At 39.1% G+C, this 21646-nt stretch overlaps 1 protein-coding gene across 1 annotated transcript in view; it reads left to right on the top strand.

The window, feature by feature from the left end:
* The first annotated feature begins 5722 nt into the window (after window positions 1–5722).
* LOC130161233 (cadherin-18) overlaps window positions 5723–21646 on the top strand; it is a 190554-nt gene continuing 174630 nt past the window's right edge. The window contains exon 1 of the mRNA XM_056364372.1: window positions 5723–5956. The gene's annotated coding sequence lies outside the window, so the exon portion shown is untranslated. The remainder of the gene's footprint in view (window positions 5957–21646) is intronic.

A 21646-nucleotide genomic window follows, 5' to 3' on the forward strand; every position in this document is an offset into this window, starting at 1 on the left:
AGTCATAATGGTTAGTGCATGTCTGCTCTTACAGTATCATAGTCTATTTTAAACCTTGAACAAATGTTAATGGTTGTGATATGAGTCAGTGGCTGCGTCTCAGTCTCATAGAAGGAAAAAAAAAATTGGCATTTTGTCATCTTACAGCACATGTGGGCAAAGTAATTAAAAGTTTAGATCATGACTTCGATGCAGCAAAACTAGCTTAACAGTCAAAGGGTATTTCAGGACAAATTTGAATGATATTTCAAATGCATTGTGTAGACAGAAAAATGATTGGGCATTACTGATGTCTTGTTGGAGCTTGTTTTCAAATGTCATGACAAAATATCCTACAACAAACTCGTTTTTTTGCTGGACCAGACCAGGACATGGCTTAAATGTGTCCCTCACACAGACTTGGTTATTCTTTATTTCAAAGAGCAAACCCTGGAGATCTTAAATAATGAAGGACCTCTTACTATTTCAAAAGGAGCCTTTCGCAGTTAATTTCACTGCGATACGTCTGTCAGACAGGCGGCACTATGTCAAAGACTTACATTTTTCATGAACTTTCATTAATTTGATTGAATAATTCAGCAAATCACTTTGATGAAAGCGACATCATTCTCATTGCTCTTGTGGTTGTCAGTTTTTAGCCTTTGTCTAAACAAGATTACCCAAGTGCATTGCGCAACCCACATGTGCTCCATGTAACAGATCAGCTTCTTCATCAGCTTGTTTGTCCCATTTTTAAATAGTTTTTTTTGTATTTTTTATTAATTGTTCAAAGGCCAATATTTGATATGTCCATCAATATTAGAAGAGTGTGGAATAATACGATATTTCTGTATATGATATGTGTTATTTCAGGTTAGAGGTGCAGCAGATTCCTCAGAATAGCCCTGTGTGCAGAGATGAACTCGTTTTTTGAAAGCTGAGCGTATATTACTTGTGTTTTCACACTTTCAGTCCTTGAGCTGATCATTATAATTTCATAGATCCTCCTCATTGGCTCATATGGACTTGTTCTGCATTAATATATCCAGGGTTTCTCTTTAAATATAGATTTTTTTTCTCATGACTGACATCTTATGTTGTATTTTTTTCCCCCCTCATTACTATCCCTCCCTTTTTTTCTCAGGAATAACAACTTGTGAAATTGAAACCGTTCCTTGTGACCTTTCTTGCTCATAATAATCTTGTCTCTGAACCAATTATTCAGATTTGTTTAAACACGTTTTGTTGTGCATGTTTTGTTCTCTGATTCCTTTTGCATTTATCACAATAAATCAATGCAGCATTATCGTCTCCTTTATCTCCTTTGTGTTATGCCACAAATGGTCAACCATGCTCTGCAAACCAGATGTTTACATCATCACATCTGTATGTGAAAGTGACATGAACTGCTCTGTATCTGCTGGAAGAAGCAAACTACAGGCAAAACTGAATCTAGACTTGATTCAAAGTTTTCTTTTTTTGGACTCACACTGGCAGGCAGTGTACAGTGCTATAGATTGCATTGTAATAACTGAGAACTTGCCCTGTCCAGTTCAATAAACAAACCAAAAGGAGCCTCCTCTGTGGGTGGGTGTGAGAAACTTTTCCTCAAACTCGCAGCCAATCCAATTGCAACCTTGTGCTCCGCATGCAGCCCACCTATTCAGCGGCCTCTAACTTGATTTTCTCCAGACCTCTTGGAATGAGCCGGTGTTGTGGCTTCGTCACTTTGCTGCTGGTGTGATAGATGGCTGAGCTGCTGATTGAACTGATTCAAAAGTGAATTTCTGAAGGGAACAAATGTTGCAGACCGACCACTGGAGGAAGTTAAACTGTTTTCAAAGCCTCTGCTTGTTTTTTATTTATTTTATGGAATGAAATACACTTTCAAAATTCATATTTATTGCTTTATTTGTTTACAAAGGGAGTTATCTTTTTTTACACAGCTGCACAGTCACTTCCTCTCTAAGTGCTTTCTGCTAAATAAACATAATCAGGATGTAATTAAAATCTGCAACAACGTACAATTTAGAGTATATGCAATAAAGTGATTATACATTTCAAAAAGCAATTTAGCTAGCAAGCTTTACATTTTTTTTAATATAAATTAGTGGATGTCACAGGGTCTTTTGGCTTAACAGCCACTCCTTCACTCTCACTTAATGAAAAAGAAAAGGATAGGCTGAGAAATGAAATGCACTTTTAATTATTTCGCAAACTGCTGAATGGAGCTAAAACACAGCTCTCATTATCAAGCAGAGTGATGCAGCGAGGATCCACTGCAGTCAATCAAGACTCGAAACTCTCCGCCTGATTAACAAAGGGGAAGCTGCAGAGGAAATGCTTTTATTTTAATAGATATTTAACTCACAGCGCTGCCCATAACCTCACCATAGCAGTCTGGATAACAATGTCAGGTTTTGTGTAGAAGAAAACACAACTACAACCTTGGTCTAAGACCCTTAAAATGAGGCGTTACCAAGCAGCCTCTTTTCATTTTGAATGATCAACAACCAGCAGGTGATTAGAGATCAAAGTTTTTGGACTTTTATGAGTCATATCACACACACTCTCAAAGCCGTGGTGAAAGACATCAATCTACAGGGAGAAGGGGCTGTGAGTAAGCAGACTGTCTTGACATATTCTTACAATTTCTGATACAGAAATGATCAATATGCAGGCTGTTTGTCCATCATCACCTCCCAAAATGACCCATTTAAACATTGTCAGGATGACACTGTTTCCTAATACTTTCCAGAACAAAATATGATTTCATAATGATTTTCTGATCTGACACTGCATAGTTTGAATTTCAGTCAGGTTTCGATGTGACGCCCTTGAGAAATGGGGAGAAATAATCACGAGAGTGATAGGGTGATATTTCCTCAGTGAGAGCCTTTACTCTAATGAATAATCAGATATGTAAACTGTACAAACAAACACATCTGCACAGCAGGTTGGTTTCAGTTGTGCACATATTCTCATTTATGTTACAGTGGCAAGTATTTCTCAGAGACATAAATTTAATTTTTTTTTACTGGTGAACAAGCTGTAGCTACAACTCAGCAACTCTCACTAAACCTATACAAATGACTAAATAATCGATACATAAACAACTGTGTCATGGTTTAAAGAAACCATTGTTGATCTTTGGTAGGAAACAGGATGCAAACAGTGACCTGTTCACAAAATGTAAACATAGCGTAAGTTATAACCAAGTTTGAACACATCTAAGCGGTCGATGTTAGCAATTGCGTCATGTAACATTAATATTGTACATACTAACCTCACCACATCTTTCCTCTTTTGCCAGTTTCTTATATGTTGAGAAATTTATAACCACCAACCAATATTACACTGGATTTCAAAGACAGTGCTAGCTAGAGGTGTTGCTAGGGGATTTGTAAATGCAAATTCAAAGCCTCTATAGGCAGAAGCTTCACTCTGAAGACGATCTGAACATTACAAATATGCATTACTGCGTACATCCATGTACCGTGTACTGTGAAGACTCTGGGTTCTGGCTTTGAATTGTTGTGTATTTTGATAAAATTGAAAGAAACTTCAGGTGCCTCTACATCTTCAAAGACAACAGCCAAAGCCTTTACAAATGTGCAAACAGGGTTAATAATTGATAAGTGAATCACTTGAGTGCACCAGGTGCCTGTTCTCATGACTCTAAGCCTATTTCATTTAAATAAAAGAAGTAGGAAAGATGTGTATCAATAATAGCTGATGCCCAGAAGCAGCAGAATTTATCAGACACATCCATAAGACTTTTAAAATCAAGCCTCAGTCATTGCTCATTAAAATTACATCTAGAGAAAAAAGAATAGAAAAGGGAAAGACAATGGCCTCGGGCTGAACTTTTACCTTGGTGTGACATCATGTATGAGTATCCCCATTCGCCTAGAGATGTTTATATCCCTGAGAGCTTCAAGGAAATTCTGCTGATTCGTATTTGTACATGTGGGAGTGTTTCCTCAAACAGAGTCTGTTCTTGTTTTCTCATTTTCTCCTGATTCCTATCCCAACAGAGAAAATCTTCTTAATCTCAAGCAGATCCGCCACAATTTCAACTGTAGCAGAGCAGTTACTTTTTAAATAAGGTTTAGGGAAAATATTTCAGCAACATATCTTTATTATTACTTTACAAATGTCACTTCTGTGACAAATCAAAATACATTGTACTTAAAAAGATTATTTTTTTATTCCCTTGAGCAAATAATGTTTTGCAGAAGAAATCAGTTAAACTCAATGAACAGAGGGTGGTGATAGTGTCCTTTTTATTAATACGTTAGTTGTTTTATTGAATACGGGTGACCAGGGTGGCTCATATTGACTTCTTCCTGTTAGAAATATTGTGGTTACCAAAGAAAGAAAAATGAGCTGTTGGATGCAGAAAAGTGGAAGACAATTTAACATATGCTCAAATACAGGCACTTAGTGGTGTCAAGATAAAGAAAAAAGGCGTGCATCAAGTGGTTTCTGCTGACATGTCTCTGGAAGTAAAGAAAAACCACGAACTGAAGTGATAATTAAACCATAACCTGAAAACTGTGAACAGAATATAAATAGGGGTGCTTTAACTATTAGTAAAGAACATTAATCACCTGACATGTTAATTACATGTTATATTAACAGCTCAAAAAACCTACGCAACACTGTTTTACTGACTTTCCCAATTTGAATAACGAGAATTTATTTCAAACATAGTTTTGAACTGATGACATGTTTCAAGCCCACTACAGTAAATAACACATTAGCTGTTTGTGGTCTCAGAGACGGCAGCTGTAAAACAGTACACAAAGAAGTGGATTTGGTGTTGACAGGACTTTTTTTAAGCAGCCCCACTATTATGAGCATAGTGCGGCATCCTTAGTCTATTAGGATTTCTGTCAGTGGACAGTAAACACAAGTTATTTCTTTGGCAATAAAATAAATATATCTTTGTTCACGTACGCAGCAGCCCATATAATAAAGGATAAGAGTATTTCTTTATTTTTTGTAATAAATGTGTTTTATTTATTTGGATTTTATGTGCAAGTCCAGTTTGTAGCAAAGTGTAGTCTAACCACTTTAATACTTTGGTGAATGAAAATGAGGAAATAAAGCCTATTTCAACAAAGCTCAAGAATTTAACACACAATCTCACAGTATGTAATATAAATAACATCTTTTATGTTAAGAGGAGAGAAAATGCATCATCCAACCAGTGAAACCAGGTGAAAATACACAACATTCTACATGTTGTTCATGAATATTAAACCTCTTTCTTTCTTTGGGCGTGTTAAATTAAAATGATGTCTACAGGAGGTTTTGGACATGGCCACGGGAAGTAGGGGTGTTACCTTCTACTACACCTCATGCCTAAACTTAACCAATCCAACCAGCGAACGCAACGATCATTAGCCAATCAGAGGCAGTGTAGGGCGGGTCACATGAACTCTACGGTAGGATTCGTAAGTTTACAACCTGCTGCTGTAGCATGTATAGCTAATGGGATAATGAGGTCGTAATGGGGGAAACACTTATTGCAGATTCTTTTTGGGGCAAACCACCAGCTAAAGAGAGCACAGATGAAGACCAGTCTTCCCGGGAGAGCAGCTCCACCAGCACTCCATCGTTTTCGTTTGATTGTAATTTTTCCTCGGATAGGAGACTGCGAGGAGTCTGCTGCTAACAGGTGTCAAGCTAGGACTGACTCGGCGGCATTTGTGGAGCCTTTCCAGCCACCGAACTTCAGTTTTCCGGCCAGACGTGTTGGGAAAGAAACTTTAAGCCGAGAGTTTACACCAACTTGGTTAACTAAATGTAAGTGGCAAGCAGAGGGAAACCGGCTGATTTGGTGCCTCCTCACCATCCCAAGGAGCTGGACCCAGGCCATCCCGATCTCCAGCTCCAAATGCGAGGCAACGTCACCAGAGAGTCTCGTGTCATTATTATATCTCCTGGCGCACCGGACCTGCAGCTCAAGGTAAGTTATTTGGTTTAAGCTGCCGCCGAGCAGTCTAGTATTCAGTTGTCAATTACTTTTAACATCACACTGATGTACCTTTTAATGAAAAAATGTGCATATTTGGATCTTTTCTTGTGTGCTGTGCGCATTGGGATTTTGGACATGTGTATTGCAATGTTATGGCATTATTGAGAGCTTTTTTAGTGCAATAGGATTTGCATTACTGAATCTGTTTAATAGACCTGGTTGCTGTTGTTGTTACTGATGCTGCTTTTTTGGTCTGTGTTGCAGTAATATTGTTGTAGGCCTATGTTGTATTTGTATGGGTTGGGGTAAAATGCTCCTCCCAACATCTTCCTGTGGTTTTGGACCTTTTTTTTTTTTTTTATAAGTTGCCTTTGTGCTCTTGACCTATAGCAGATGTTGTCAGACCAAGATATTTGTACTCAGTGACCAGGTCAACAACTGTGACTTTTATCATGGAAGCTCACATGCCTGTTCAAAACTTCATCTCTTCAGTCTAGGCTTCTTTTCGCACAGTTATCAGTGAAATGTACACACTTCAGCCTAGCACCATTTGTAGGGACATGTTTCCTGTATCTATGTAGGACAGATGTTGTGCTGTTGGTTTTTCTCGGGGGCTGCTTGCAGCGTATTGGCTCTGTCCTTGCACACTGAGACGAGGAAGGGAAGGTCACGTACGAATCCCAGGTGAGACCATCAGTGGCAGGATGCATTTGTGCAATAGACTGATGAAGCGAGAGGGAAGAAGTCTGATGGAATCGAAGCAGTATGAGAATGCATGGAGGGGGAGGGGGAGGGGGGTTAGTGAGTTAGGGAGGGATGGGAGTGGGGGGGGGGGGGTTGCTGGGGTGACCTCTCCTGTCCCTGTAAAGCTGCAGTTTACTTTTGTAATCCCCTACAGAACAGCTAAGGGGGATGTTCACACTGTGCTTTCCTCGAGGAAGTAAAGGTGACAGTGGAAATGATACATTTTGTGCTTGGTGGGGGTTAAATGTGAGATTGCTGCCCATGATACTCATACCTGATTCCTCCTAACTAGTACTAGAGCATTTGCAATGGAGCAAACTTAAACATAACATCAAATTCGTTTTCACTGTAGCATGTTAGAAATCACTGGTGGTTATTTGACTCTAGAAACGCCTCATTAAAACAATCAAAATCCTCCACATGAGCTGAAAGCAGAAAGTACAGGCTGCCGGCTTTGCACTTATGGGTAAACCTGTTTCGATCTGTTCTGTGTGTCTGTTATTATTCTTGTTTTGTAGCACTTTAAAAACTGAAGCACAGGCTAAAGAAAATCTCCTCAAGCTTGCCTGTAGCTAAAGATACCCAGCCAAGTTTCTCTGACTGTACAGAGTGCATGCGAGCCGGTATTTATTAATGTAAGGGATTATAATCCACATAATTGCTCAGAAAGAGCACTGCTCCAGGTTTCAAATCTGCTCGTGCTTGTGCCTAAATTGCAGAGTGTCCTAAATGCCCTCATGAAATTGGAATCCTCCAAGAGTTCAGTCCCTGCACGCTTTAATCACTGTCATCCCCAAAAAACGAGCCGTACAACACGGTATTGTTCGCAATCTCTCCTGCACTTCTACCCAGTCATCTATTCATTGCCCTACTCTTGTTGACCTGGCGAGGGATGCGGCAAACAATTTTACAGACAACTGCGAGGGAAAGCGGCGGAGTTCAGCAACATCAAGGTGCTGCAATGAGATATCAGAAAACTCAGCGAAGTTGATATGCTGTAGTGAGGAGAAATAAGAGAAATCTCTTGGAGCAGATCAGATGGGTCTCAAGCTGCATAACCCCAAGAATCAGCTTAAAGAAAGAGAGAAAGAAAGAATGTCAGTGCTGGCAACTTGACATCAAAGTAGAATCTCCCCCTCAGATGTTTTTCTCCTTCTTACCTCAAAGGCCACAAGATGTTCCTCCTGTTGGAATGAAAAGAAAGTTGGCTGAAGCTTCGCTCAACTATTGCAAAAAAGAAAAAAAAAAAAAGAAACAGAATGCATGCGGTGAAATTAAACCTGATCACTCTCCATGAGATTAGATATTGATTCGTCTTCCAAATGACTATAAAGAGATCTCTCTCCAGATGATTAGGTATTTATACTTCATACTATTACTTCCTTTTCCCCAGTGCAAACCATGGATTCAAGACTCTGAAATGATTGGAGAGCTTATGGCGTGGAAATCTGCATTAATAATAATCAATACAAGGATTCATTTTTTATCTATTCTCTGATTTGTTCATGCACCATAAGCTTTTAGATACAGAATGTGTATATTTTACTGAAGTTAGCTAGAAACTGATTTCCCTCCCCTTCTCCTTTTTTTTTTTTTTTTTTTTTTTGGTTCTGCAGTTACTTTCCCTTTGACAGAGTCTGATGGAGGAGTTTAGCACGGCGCTGTGACCCTGGAGCTCTCTGCTGTTTAAATCTCATTTCTCCAGCCTGGTAGAGAAGGGCTTACTCTGGAGAAAGCAGCAATAATGACAGAATATGGTGGGTCACGTGGCCCGAGCACTTCATGGACAGTTTTCATATGAAGCTGCACATGCAGGTGCAAGTCCAAATCTCCCAAACTGGATGGCACCACAGAGCACTAGAGTGTGCGGATGAATCATAGACAAGGAATAGTTGTTTCTGCATGTTACTACACATAATGTCGCTTACTGTAGATGAATGATTTCCTGACTGACTGATTGACTAATATTTGTTTTCTTGTATTATTTGATGTGCTATATGCAAAGAAGCAACCCAATGCTGAATATACCTGCCCTTCAGCTGTTTGCATATTATGAGTCATGAAACATTTTGGCAGGTAATTCTAAGAGACCTAAGGTCCATACATTTTTCATATGATTCATTTTTCCTGCAGCGGCATGGTGTCTAAACAAAACAAATTACTCTCCTTCAAAAAGAACTTTTATATGCACCTCAGTTGTTGAAATCAAAGCAGGATCGAGTCTGGTTTCCTGTTTCCACTGAATTAAAAAAAAAAAAAAAAAAAAGAAGAAGAAGAGGAAAATAACAAACACAGCTACATTTATTGTACATTCATGAGAAAGGTTTAATTGGCCAGTGGCATTAAGGTTTGGACTAGTTGCATAGCACTGACCAGTAATACACCCCTCTTTCCATTGAAAATGGATCAATCAATCACATTTCAACGTGTCAACAGGGGTTGCCCTGTCCTCTTGTATTTACATGAAGCCATTCACCCAGAGGCGATGAATATCCTCACAGCCATGTCTTCAAATGTGGACAAATCGGTGCATTCATTATTTTTCCACCAGAAATCAAACATTTGCCTTTGTTTCTGCAGTCTGGTGTGATTAAAAAAGGTTGAATTAAAGGAGCTATTTGTAAGTTTTGCTATTGCTACATAGCTAGCGTTAGCATTAAAAGCTGTTCACTTACAAGTCAAGAAGAAAAGTTGCAAGTTCTGCATCAAACATTCCTTTACTCGCCAAGAGCTCCAGCGGTGGGAAACAACTCTTCAAACACTTCTTTTCTTTTACTGAAGTTAGCATGCAAAGGACGTAGCGCTGCTCAGAGGGCATATTATAACTTCCTGTCTTGTAAAATAATACAATACAAGAGGTTATAATACTTCCTCTGAGCAGCGCTACGTCTACAGAGCCGATTGGAGGCCACAGTGTGTCGCTATCAGAAGGTGACGACAGTAAAGGAATGAAGTTTGATGCTGAAGTCGCAACATTTCTTGTAGATTTGTAAGCAAACAGCTGTTGCTTTGCTATGCTAATGTTGGCTTTGTAGCAATAGCAAAATTCACAACTAGCTCCTTTTTAAAAATCCTGTAATCAATCATTTAACTGAAGATATAGGTTTGTGATGTGCATGTTAGAGAAAGGAAAGTGAAAATTAGCTTTTATTTGCTAATTATTAAGTGTAAATTTCTGTTATTCAGTAATTTGGCAGTGGAGTGAAAGGACCTACAGTTCACTGCAGACTGGAGTCTCTGCAAACAGTGACAGACAGAGATTAACCTTTGACAGCTGTCTGACATGAACTGAAGTCCACGCAGATCCATGTCAGACACACATCTGCTACATGAGAGGGGTATAAACTTCTGAACATGTAAGGGTTACTGTACGAACAGTAATTGTCAACATACCTTACTTACTTATTACATACATAAATACATACTTATTTAGTAATAAGATTGTTCTCAATTGGGTGACTTCAGAGGGGAAAACCTCAGACCCCCGTCTAGGTATATTCTATCTCTTACTTTATTTTCCTAAAGGGAAAGTGGCAATACAGGTAACGCCCTTCACAGAGGCCTGATCTCATTTCACAGTGAGTGTCAAACTGACACCATGCACTTGTCTTGCTGCAGAGTCTAGCATTGTCAAGGAAGTCAGAAGTGCAGATTTTTCAATTGAGAGAAGTTATAAAATATGTATTTTGAAGTGTAAATCAGAAGTATGACATCCTGCCTGTTCAATCCGCCCTCGGTGCAGTGGGTGAATAATGAAGGCCCTCTTTCCTTCAGGTGAATTCTGCTGCTCGAGTGGAGAGACGGGGGTTTGTAAATAAACAGTCAGTGCTGAGTGACTGCCTCTTGACTAACCTGAAAAATTAATGGAGGGAACATTTTTGATTATTTAATTTGTTGCTACTGATTAGAAAAACATCCCCCCCAAAAAACTCTACAAATGACACCTGACAACGCCTCTGGAGGCTGAGCCTTTGTTTCTCTTTGCTGTCTTCAATTATACAAGAACCCCCCCACACACACACTCCTACCATCGTCACTCACTGGCACAGTTTCAGCAGCCTTGATGAATATCCTCAAGCTATTTTGGTAATTTCATTTTCTTATTTATTTACGTAAAAGCAGATGCGCAGATATGATGCGTGGGTTTGAATGGCAGATGATAAAATGGAAAACATTTTTCCCCCCCAAAACCTGCGCAGTTTACAGAGTAAGTGTAGGGTGCAGGAGAGTGTAATAATGGGCATTTATCCAGGTGGCTCTCCACATCTCTGTGCACTTAAGAGGAGAGAGGAAACAAACTGCCAAAACACAGCTGCTATTTGAGAAACTACCTATTTGAATTTCCCAATAAGTTAAAGCAAAGATGCACCAGTGTTTGCATAGCTTGAAATTTACTTATGAAGAAATTAGATTGAAGTGTGACAGGTCCAACAGCCAAAGAAAAAAGCACAAATTCCTGCATTAATTTTAATAACTTTGGAATGGATAATGCTCTGGTGTGTCTACATATGGCGGCATGTTGTGAATAAGCAGTTTTACTCTGCAACCAGTCTAAGCATTAAAAATGGAATGGTAGCCCTGCGGTTCTTGTGGGGTCAGTCATTAAATGAGAGGGCAAGGTCACTGAGGAGGAAGGTAAAGGGGAGGTTTGGTAGAAAGATCCATGGTAAGCAAAGGCCCTATATGGACTTACTTTCACATCTGACCTCTGACTCCTGCTGGGAGAAGCGTATAGTAGAAGCACACCCCCGCCTTAAGCTCATCATGATGCAGGAGTATATCACATGCTCTTATAGATACCTGGGATGTCCGGAGGAAAAACAGATTTAGAATTGGTACCAAACAAGAAACCCCAGCCTCAGATAACATATGAGACCCTGAACAGAACTATATCAGATACCAGTGATGAATAAATATAAACCAGGCGCTGCTTTAGTAGAGGTATATTATTCACTTCGGGGGCGTTATCTAATACAGTGGACAGCCAGTGTGGAGAGTGGATTTGCAGTGTGACTCGGATGCTTCAGAGGACATCCCAGTCACATAGGAATGTGAAGAGGGATCCCAGTGGATATCATCCAAGCAGAATGTGGATTTGAAGCATGGTGTCGGGAGATGTTATCGGTGACTTTCCAACTATATCCAATACCCCTGATGAATAAATATGGACCCTGGGGTTCTTGGGAGACAGTGCCCTTTTCACAGAAGGGGTTTTATTCTGTACAAACCATGACAGGGACTCCAGTTGTTAGCAAAAACTAGTATAATTAGAATAAGTGTATTTTTCTACAAATTAGAAGATAAGTCCTATAGGCCTGTTGGTTCAAGTGGCCATATCTGTAGGGCCCTAGCTACCATTGAGGCCATGTAAAAATGTTATTGTTGCATGTTGGAGGGAGTTTATATATTTATACAAAGCAGGCCTTTTTTGAACATGCTAAAATTTAAAGGCTTCATTTTGTCGGAATTAAGTGAACTTTTTGGTTTCTGGGCAAAAATGTTCTGTGGAGGATGGGGGTTTGGGTCTGATAGTCACAGGAGATTTTATTGTCAAGACTTTACAAAGAAATATTTTTGTTGTTGTATTTTATGATTCTTCAGCTTCACTTATTTCACTTGTCTGTCTGTGTTGTGGAAATGCAACACACCAACTGTATGTTATTTACAGTTCAACGAAGCTTAAGGAAATAGAGGTAATGGAGCGGCTGTGCCAGAGATTTGTGGAAAGATTTTTATTATATCTGCACTAAGTATACTAAGTATATTTAAGAAAACACAGTTTTTAGTTGAATATAATCTCACCTTTATGACTTTTGTTTTTAAACATTTTATTATCAATGGCTTAAAAGCATGCAAGTTGAAATTCACTAATTTAGGCGTTTTAAGTACAAAGTGTCTCGTTCCTGCTCCAAAACACGACAACATGAGGCCACAGTGATAATGAGACTCTTCCTGTTATTGGACTCCATGCCTCATTGAAGTGTTTAACTGTGAAGGGCTGGTTTTCCTCTATGTTGTATGGCTGATACCAAAAGCATTTGTTCGCTTTCACTTTTAAAAAATACTGTAATGCTGTAATTTTCAGAAGTAAAAGGTCACATCTAGCTAAAATTATTATTTTTTAAACAGGGCCATATTAGTGTTATAAACCAGCAACAATAAGAGATACATTTTGCCCCCATTACTGATTTTAATGAGCATAATCATTTTCATTTTCCTTTCTCTATTTTCAGCAATAATTGATGTGCAACCCTTGGGCTATTTTTCAAATAAAAGTTTTGCCTTTTACTGACTTTCTGACATCCCTCAGTAGATGGATAGATTATTGATTGTCAAAAGTTTGATTGCTGTTCCACTGCCACATAGATGTCCCACCTCTGATTTTAAACAGGTTACTGTCCAGCCAAGAGCCAGCTCCTCCCTATTCTGTTAACAGGAGAGGAAGTCAGCAGCTGCCTTGTCTGCCGAAAACATATGGATCACTTGAAAATTGATCTTCTGGGACAAAAACGGCCCCCAGCCATCTGTTTGATGAATTCGTCTAGAGGTCAAATGGAAAAAAAAAAGTTTGGGTTGTGGAAGCATCTTTTCAAATTAGGTCAGTCAGGGGTTGAATCAGCTTTTACAGCACTGGTATGAAACACTTAGAGTAGGAAATGGCTACTGTTTCATCCAATTTTTGGCTGCTACTACTGCTGCGCCCACTATAGAATTTCTAACTGTATTAGTCTTACTAAGTTTAATGGTAATCTACCCACATTTCACTCTTGAACAAAAAGTTGCACCGACAGCCTGATGGACCAGTGAACTGACATTTCCATCCCTTGAGCCATGCCGCAAGCATGGCAACAAACTCCTATATTATTTAATACATTTCCTAGTATTTTCAGTGAATGGATTTTTGGGATTATGACCTGGAGGATGATATGAAAGGGCTGCAGAGACATCCAGCATTGCATCAGGATACGGTATGTTGCATTGTGACCAATACTGAGCAACATCTCCACACATGCCAACTCTTTTTAAGGGGACATCAGCTGGAGAAATGAGGGTAGTAACTCCCTTTTGGGATGCCCAGGACGTTGATTAGTTGACATTTCCATAAGGCACAGACACCCTCACACATCAGCGCGGATATATTTGATGTACTTAAGGCAAACAGTTACTGAGAGAATGAATAAAACCTTAAGTCAAGCAATAATGTACCATGAGCAAAACTGTTAGGGAATACTGAAATACCAGCAAAAGAAATATTTAATAGCAAAGAAACATTGAAAAGCCTTTCTTGACAGTTTTAAATAACCCAAATAGGCCTTTCATAAAATAAAACTTGATGTGGTTTATAGTGCTACAGTCATCCTTTATCACTCTATCATATATCAACCTGAGACTGCTGCCAGAGCCCCACTGGGAGCCAAGCCTTCCTCCTGGGAGAGGTGCACCTGCATCTTAACTTGTTCGTCTTCATCAATCTTGAATGACAAAGCATCAAAACAAAACAGCACCCTACCTGTCAGAACCGCACACATGTATATTTTATCATCAACCTTTTTGAACTGCATGACAGCGAGGACATTCTCGTGCTTTGATTTGGGATCGAGTTTGGTTTTAAATGTGGTTTTTGAGACTGTGAGAGTCCTCAGTACATCAGATCCTGGTGTAAACCCACACTGTTTTTTTTGGTATGTCCCTGCTGTATAAGAGAAGCTAACCCAGAGGCAACTCAAACAACCTGCCCTACTTTCATTAATAAGCATTTGTCACAAAATGACCCAGTGCCACACTCTGTAATGACTCTTGAGACACCGCTTGCTGGTCTGGACCAGAGAGGCGGCAGGAACCGGGCAAGACAAAATTAAAATGGCAGTGGTCCGGGAAAGTAATAACCAGGGTGAAAGGACGGAACCACGGTTCGTTGTAGGTCATCAGTAGCTGGAGGTGCAGGTGGATGTCCTGCTATGGCTTCGGCTGTGGCTGCAGCAAAGGTGAATAGCCAATCGACCAGTCAACCATGCTTTCCGGGGGGCTTCAGTACCACCTGCTTGATCATCTCCTCCATGTTGGATATTCCCAGCTGCAGCCACCACCTGTCCACAAAGAGAAGCTGCTATACATAATAAATCAGGTAGCCCACAGTCACGCGTCCAAACTGGACTATCTCCACAGACCTGAAAGGCGCCGGATTTTATTCTCCAGGAGACTGTGCAGCCCAAAGTGATGTCTAGTCTAAAGAGCATTTGAATAGCTGCAAGTCAGCCTGCTCCACACGTAGAAAACCTTAAGCTGTCAATCATATCTAGCACATTTAGAGATAGCTTTTCCCAGAAAGTACTAACTGAAAGGTGGAAGTTGTGGAAGCTGTTGCTTTTGACCTGGAAATAATGGATGTTTCCTGGTCTGACTATCCACAGCCAACTCTCATGTTTGAAATAACACAAGATTACAACTGCTTGTTTAGTCCTAAATTGCAGATTATTCTTCCTTTCTTGAATTAATACAGTTGAAATTGCAGTGTCCTTTCACAAACCACAAAGTGTCACCATCCTCACGTGTGGTGTGTGATGCATTCAAGGATTAATTTAAGCTTTTTGATTGATCCACCCTCTGTCAAGCTGCCTCAAATTCCTCTGCATCAGCTAATGTGAGACTGTCCTCCTGTGAAAAACGAGCCACAGGTCGTTTGTGCAGCAGGTTATTATGACCCATAGTTACGCTTTGTTGTTAGACGACATCTAGCGGCTGTAGTAAGTATGACAAGCGCAAAGGGAAACGTGTGGTGACGTGGTATATAGAGCGACAACTAACTCCGGGTTAGGAGGAGTTTGTTGTGAATGGATGGGTCAGGAGAGTGGTGTTCGATTCCCACGTGAAAGCAGATGTTTTTTGTTGTTACTATTATCCTTGACCGTTCAACAAAGTTAACCATGTTTTTATTATTGTAACCGTGAAAACAGAGAACGTTTAATGTTGAAGAAGTACTTATTTCAACCCACAATCTTTTCATAAACCTAACCAAGCCATGACTATTATTATAGTAACCATGGCGACGAAGGTAGTTTAGCTGCTCTCTGTACATCCACGTGTTTATTATTGTAACCATGACAACCAAGATCCGGTACGCCTGCCGCTGTAGGGACGCTATTTAAGGAGACACTCCTATGGGTCCTATCCGAGGTTTGAAAAAAACAACCTATATGGTTGTTCAAGTTGGAGGAGTTGTTGGCTAATGTTGTTTCTTACATTTCCCAGAATTCCTTGTGTCACTCTGTCCTGTCTTAATTATCCATTGGTTTACAGGTAGTGGGAATAACAAAAGCAAAAACCTCAGTAATGGCCAGAAAGGAATGATTGGGTACTCCTAGAGAACTTTTAAAAGAATTTTCTTTTTTTACCGTTTGTGAGTGTGACATCAAAACCAGACACCTGCTGTTCATGTTTAAGATCACAGATTTTTTTTTTTTTCTGCCATAGGACCCCAGCTGTGCAGGAAATGTCTCAATCTCAGATAAGAAAAATGTGAAACAATAAAAATGAACCCAGAAATCTGTTTTTTTTTTTTTTTGCTTCACGACATGCAAGCGAGAACGTGATGATTCCAGTTTTCCGGTTTTCAGCCGTCTAACATGAAATGTGTTTATCATCAGTCCTTCCTTTCTGCAGTTTATCATGCAACTGAGCTGTCAAATGCCGTATATGCTATTTGTTGCATAATAAAGTGGGAGTAGAATGGATGCATAGACATACAGTATACAGATGTTGCATCCATTCCTGGCACCAGAAGCTCAGCTTGTGGCCTGTTCTGCTGTGATAAAGGAGATAAAGATACAGACCAGCGACACAAAGACTCACAGTTCTGGCTTGAGCGCAAAGATTAACACATGAACACACACACACACACACACACACACACACACACACACACACACACACACACACACACACACACACACACACACACACACACACACACAACCTCAACCGTCTTTACAAAAGCAGCACGGAATCCTGACTCACACATCTAAACATCATCTGACAGTCTCTCCTGCTCTGGTATGGAGAAATGCTGAAAACGAATTTCTGGTGTCAATAAATTATTTATTTATTTGCACCACAGTGATGCCATTGAGCATTGTCATAGAAAATGTGAGCTTTATCTGAAACCTCATCATGCCTGAACAGTTCCACTCTTGATAAAAACCTCTTTGAGGTCCTGATACTATTTTGAGAGGTGATTTAAAATGTTAATGGTGTTTGAATTTTGGTTTTGACGGCAGAATAGAATGAGGAAGACCAAAAGAAACCAGAGGTCCTTTGTTCTCCACCTTGACAGCTTTATGTTTATTTGATGAAGCTGAGCTGAAATAGAGAAAAAAAGAGGCTCTGAAGCTGAGCTGGACATCCAGAATAGGTGAGTTGATCTCCATGACCATGTGATAAAATATAGTGGAGACAAGGCTCATAGTAAATACAGCAGCCACATTCACATTATTGGTTAATAGACCTTCTGACACCTCCATAGTTCATGACGATAGTTTACAGAAAAAAATAATGCTCAGTTTATACGTACTATTAATAGGATAAAGGCTGTACAAGTACATTAATTTAAATGCACATGTAGGAAACATTATATTTTTTATGGACAATGTTTGAAGCCAATGAAATAATTCCAGAGACAACTCAGATGTTTTGAAGACTTTAGGCAGTAAATGCTGATAAATTAATAATTAGTCACTCCACTCTGGATTTAGCCTTGTAGCTTCCCACCTTCAACTGTGTTTTTCAATACTGTAACACTGTAACAAACCTTTTCTACAGCATTGTTAAAAACCTGGGTGACTAAAAACATTTGGCAATATGCTATACATTTGGAGCCAATTAATCAACATTGTTAAAATTTGAGTTACTTTTACAATTTCAGCACCTTATCAACAATAACAGAACATTTTAATTACAAAATAATTACTGTAATTGACTGATTTAGAATTGAAATATAATGATGAGTTTTATTTCAATGGGCACAAAACAGTTAGGATCATGTACCTATGATGGATTTAATGCTAATATCATAATTATTAATCAGGCATGTGTTTGATACTTAGCTATATAGTTTTTGTGTTTTACCTGCAGGAATTTGCTGTTATAGAAGTGTTTCTCTATAGGTAGTGTGGTGTTTGAAATAATAGTCAAACTTTTATTTAATTTTATTTTGTATCAGAATACATTTCTAATTTCTTTGGTGTCCCACAAGGACATTAAAGGGTGTGTGTAACTTTTCAAAAAAGCAACCTCTGTTCAACTCCTACAGTGGATGTTTCTTTAATGAGCTCTTCCAAAAAAACCCTATATACAAGAATATGTCCAACTGTACCTGATACCAATCACGGTATCAAACGAACAAACTTACATTCTTAAGTAAAAGCTCTAAGTTATCTGAAACTTTCTAATGCAGTCTCAACAGAAACTCAATATCATGATCTTCACGACAGTAGGTATTTTAGTGCTATGTTTTCCTGCTATTTTGTCCACCACTTGCAGAGTTTGGACCCATCAATCTTTTTTTCTCTTCTGTAGTAGATGCCACCACATCTTTTCAAAGGGCTGCTTTGTCTTGCTGGGGTGAAAATTGTTCATGTGTTGTATTGATGTAGGAAAACACTACCTGGCTATTTCATTGTCATTCTGTCATTCAATTTGAAAAACATGTTTGAACTGAAAGGATGACCTCCTGTCATGTCTGTCACTCACAGTTAGACCCTGTGTCCACCAGGAACCACAGAGCTCCTATTGTTGTTTTCAAAAGAGAGGAAGCACTCTATCATATCTCTTGTAATGCCGAGGGACTTCTGCAAAGTGCCAATATTTTGTATGTAGGAGCCATAGAACTTAATTTCTCCTATACATTTGCTAAGGGCTGGCATCTCAACTGCACTGCAGAAGTCGGACATTCACAGATGGTATGTTGTATTTATAGCCTCTATGCATTATGGTGGACCAACTTGGAAAAACATAGATGCTATTGATTTTCCCCAGCTCAAATCATGTTTTATTTTCAGTCTAGTTTTAAAAGGTGTTGTATTTGAAATAATAAACAATCATTTTTTTTTTATTTTGTATCCGAATACGCTGATTTGATTCTTTCTTGTCCCACACGGACATTAAAAGGTGTGTCTAACTTCTTTTTTCCTGCATCTCTGTTCAACTCCTACGGCAGATGTTTCTTTAATGAGCTCTTCCAAAAATCCCAGAAGATATTTTTATACCAAGGGACAGAGAAAGAGGCAGACTGGTGAGGCCACAAAGAAACAACCAAAAAAAAAACCAACCCAAAAAAAAAAAAACACTTGGAAGTCAGACACTCACAGATGGTAGGTCATATTTACAGCCTCTGTGCATTAACAGTGGTCCAACTTGGAAAAACCAAGAGAAAAACATGGATGCCCTTGAGTTTTGAAAATGTTACAGTTTCCATTAGCAGTGGCTAGTATTCATGCAGTTATTCCACCTGGCCAAAACTATATTCCCAAAGGAAGGTCCTCATAAACATTCACATTGTCAGCCGCTCCTCTGTGCTGGTGTATCTTATGTCTTATTTACTCTGGATATATATACTGTGTCTACTGGATAATTTAAGGCACAGTTCAAATACAAGATTATCCCAAAATATCTGCAACTAAATGACACAAAAGTTAGAAGCCAAAACTACATTTCTTATGTCACGAGTTCTTTTGTAGAACGGTCCAATAACACATTTGCATTATAAAGCTGCAAAAAAATTATTTCTGCCAGGACGGCTTAGTAATTGTTGTCATTTTGATTTGGGGACCAGAGAAAAGACTGACTGTAACCTAACACAAATACAGCCTCCATAATGGGCTCTCATTAACTATTTAATAGAACCAATTATGAACAAAATGGTCTAAAATTTTGTCATCAGCTGAGAATAACAGCTTACATTATGTTTATTTGCAGACAAAGAGGAAAGGTGAAGAGTGGCAAGTTTCTCTTTCATTTTAGTCAGTTAAAGAAATGAACAAATCTGAAGATGTTGCTTTTACACTTATTAGAATAACAGCAAAGAGAAAAACAACGATATTGTCAATATTACAATTTGTTATTTAGTGATTTTGTCCAAAGGGGCATTTAAGCCAAAAAGGTGAAAGGGAAAGCAGCTTTAGCTACTTTAGCCTGTGTGCATCTGTCCCTGTGTTTAGCTTAGTTTAAATGATCTCTAAATTCTATTCTAGAACTGCAGTGAATACAACTTGCACAAAATGATCGCTCTTGAAACAAAACTCCAGATTTTGGCTGGTTAACAATTTGCATTTCAAATGTCTGATATTTGAGCTTTCGAGTCTCTCGAAAACTGTTTCTGCTATTTTTACATGACATCATGTTAGTGCATGTAAATAAATAGTCATGGAGTTTCCCTTTTCGGATTCCCGACTTGATTGTCATTTCCACGGATTTTGTTTCTCAGTAGGAAGTTTGACATTTTGATAACATATTCATTCACATTAAATAAAATGCATGTGCAGGGTTGTACAAAACAAAAGAAAGAAAAACAGTTGAGAACTTGGTAGTAGAGAATGGTAGGCTACTATAGCTTAGTATTCAGAGGCAGCGCTGATAATGTTGGTAGGTAACCCCTACAGGAGTGATTGATTCACATGGCAAGAAGTGCATCCAGAGCATGTCTCTCCCCATAGCCAGATTTATGATGGTGCAAAAATGTGTAGAGGTCACCAAAAAAAAAGAAAAAAAAAAAAAAGCACAAAACACAACAACACTGAATTTAATAAGAGGAGATACTGAGTTGCAGACAGTTGTTTTTTGGAGCTGCATAAACATCTCTACAAACATGAAACCGTTGGAGAAAAGTGTAATTATTTCCCATGTGTGTGTCTGTGCAGCCGGTTGTGCTGGTCGGGAGCGAGACATATCAGCGGCTCACTGCTAGTTCAGAGATATGTAATTACTGAGCACATAAGAGATGGTAATTGTCCTTCTTAAGGAAATATAACTTATGAAGAAAATGGGGCAGTCTTGTAGGCAACTGGGTCACTCTATCATAACAAACATCTGAACTATCCTGGCAACAGAGTCTTTATTTAGAGCATCCAGTGTTACCACTCAGCATCTTCTGACTGTTTGCTGCTGTTTACATTTGAGTTGATTTGAATACTTTTGCAACTAGAGAGACTGAGCTGTTCATATTGGATGATTATGCAGTACATAGTTCAAATCAAAGTACCAAGGCTGTGTTCATGTTGCAGTAGAGCGGTCTAGAGGATGAGGGGTGTGGCATCCTGTGTGAAACCACCAGCAGTCATCTTAGGCTTCAACATTTTTCCTTTTCCTGAACCATAAACAAGCAGTTTAGTCTTGCATGGCTATTGTAGAGATGGTGATTTAAAAACTGTTTTGTAGTAACTTAAAAAAAAAAATTTGTTAAAACCGATGTGGGCTTTTGCAGTATTGTTCAATATCAATATTGTGTTTGTTGCGTAGGAGGATTCTATCATAATCAGCTCGTAGGGCATGGCACATAAAGGGAGAGACACAAAAAGATTTGTTCAAAATAACTGTTTTATTTACAAAACATAAACCAAAATGCAAAAAGAGATTGGAGGTGGAGATCAGTGAACTCAGGGAATCATAGAAGAAACCAAATGCACTACACTGGTGAGACGCTCTCGGAATGGAAACCGGTTTCAACGGCACCTTAAGGCAGCAAGAGCGAACCACCAGGTACGCTCAAGCACAGCCAGAGGGCCATCACGGTACTCGGCAATAACTGGCTTTCATTAGCTCCATAACTCAACTCCTCTACCTCATCTTGAATGGAAATTTCCTGTGGTCAAGAAGATGATTTCTTTAATTATTTATTTTCTATAAATTTGGAAATCTGGAAAATGGGGGTCTATTGGCGCTCCAAGG

Source organism: Seriola aureovittata, chromosome 20 (assembly GCF_021018895.1).
Source record: "Seriola aureovittata isolate HTS-2021-v1 ecotype China chromosome 20, ASM2101889v1, whole genome shotgun sequence".
NCBI lineage: Eukaryota > Metazoa > Chordata > Actinopteri > Carangiformes > Carangidae > Seriola > Seriola aureovittata.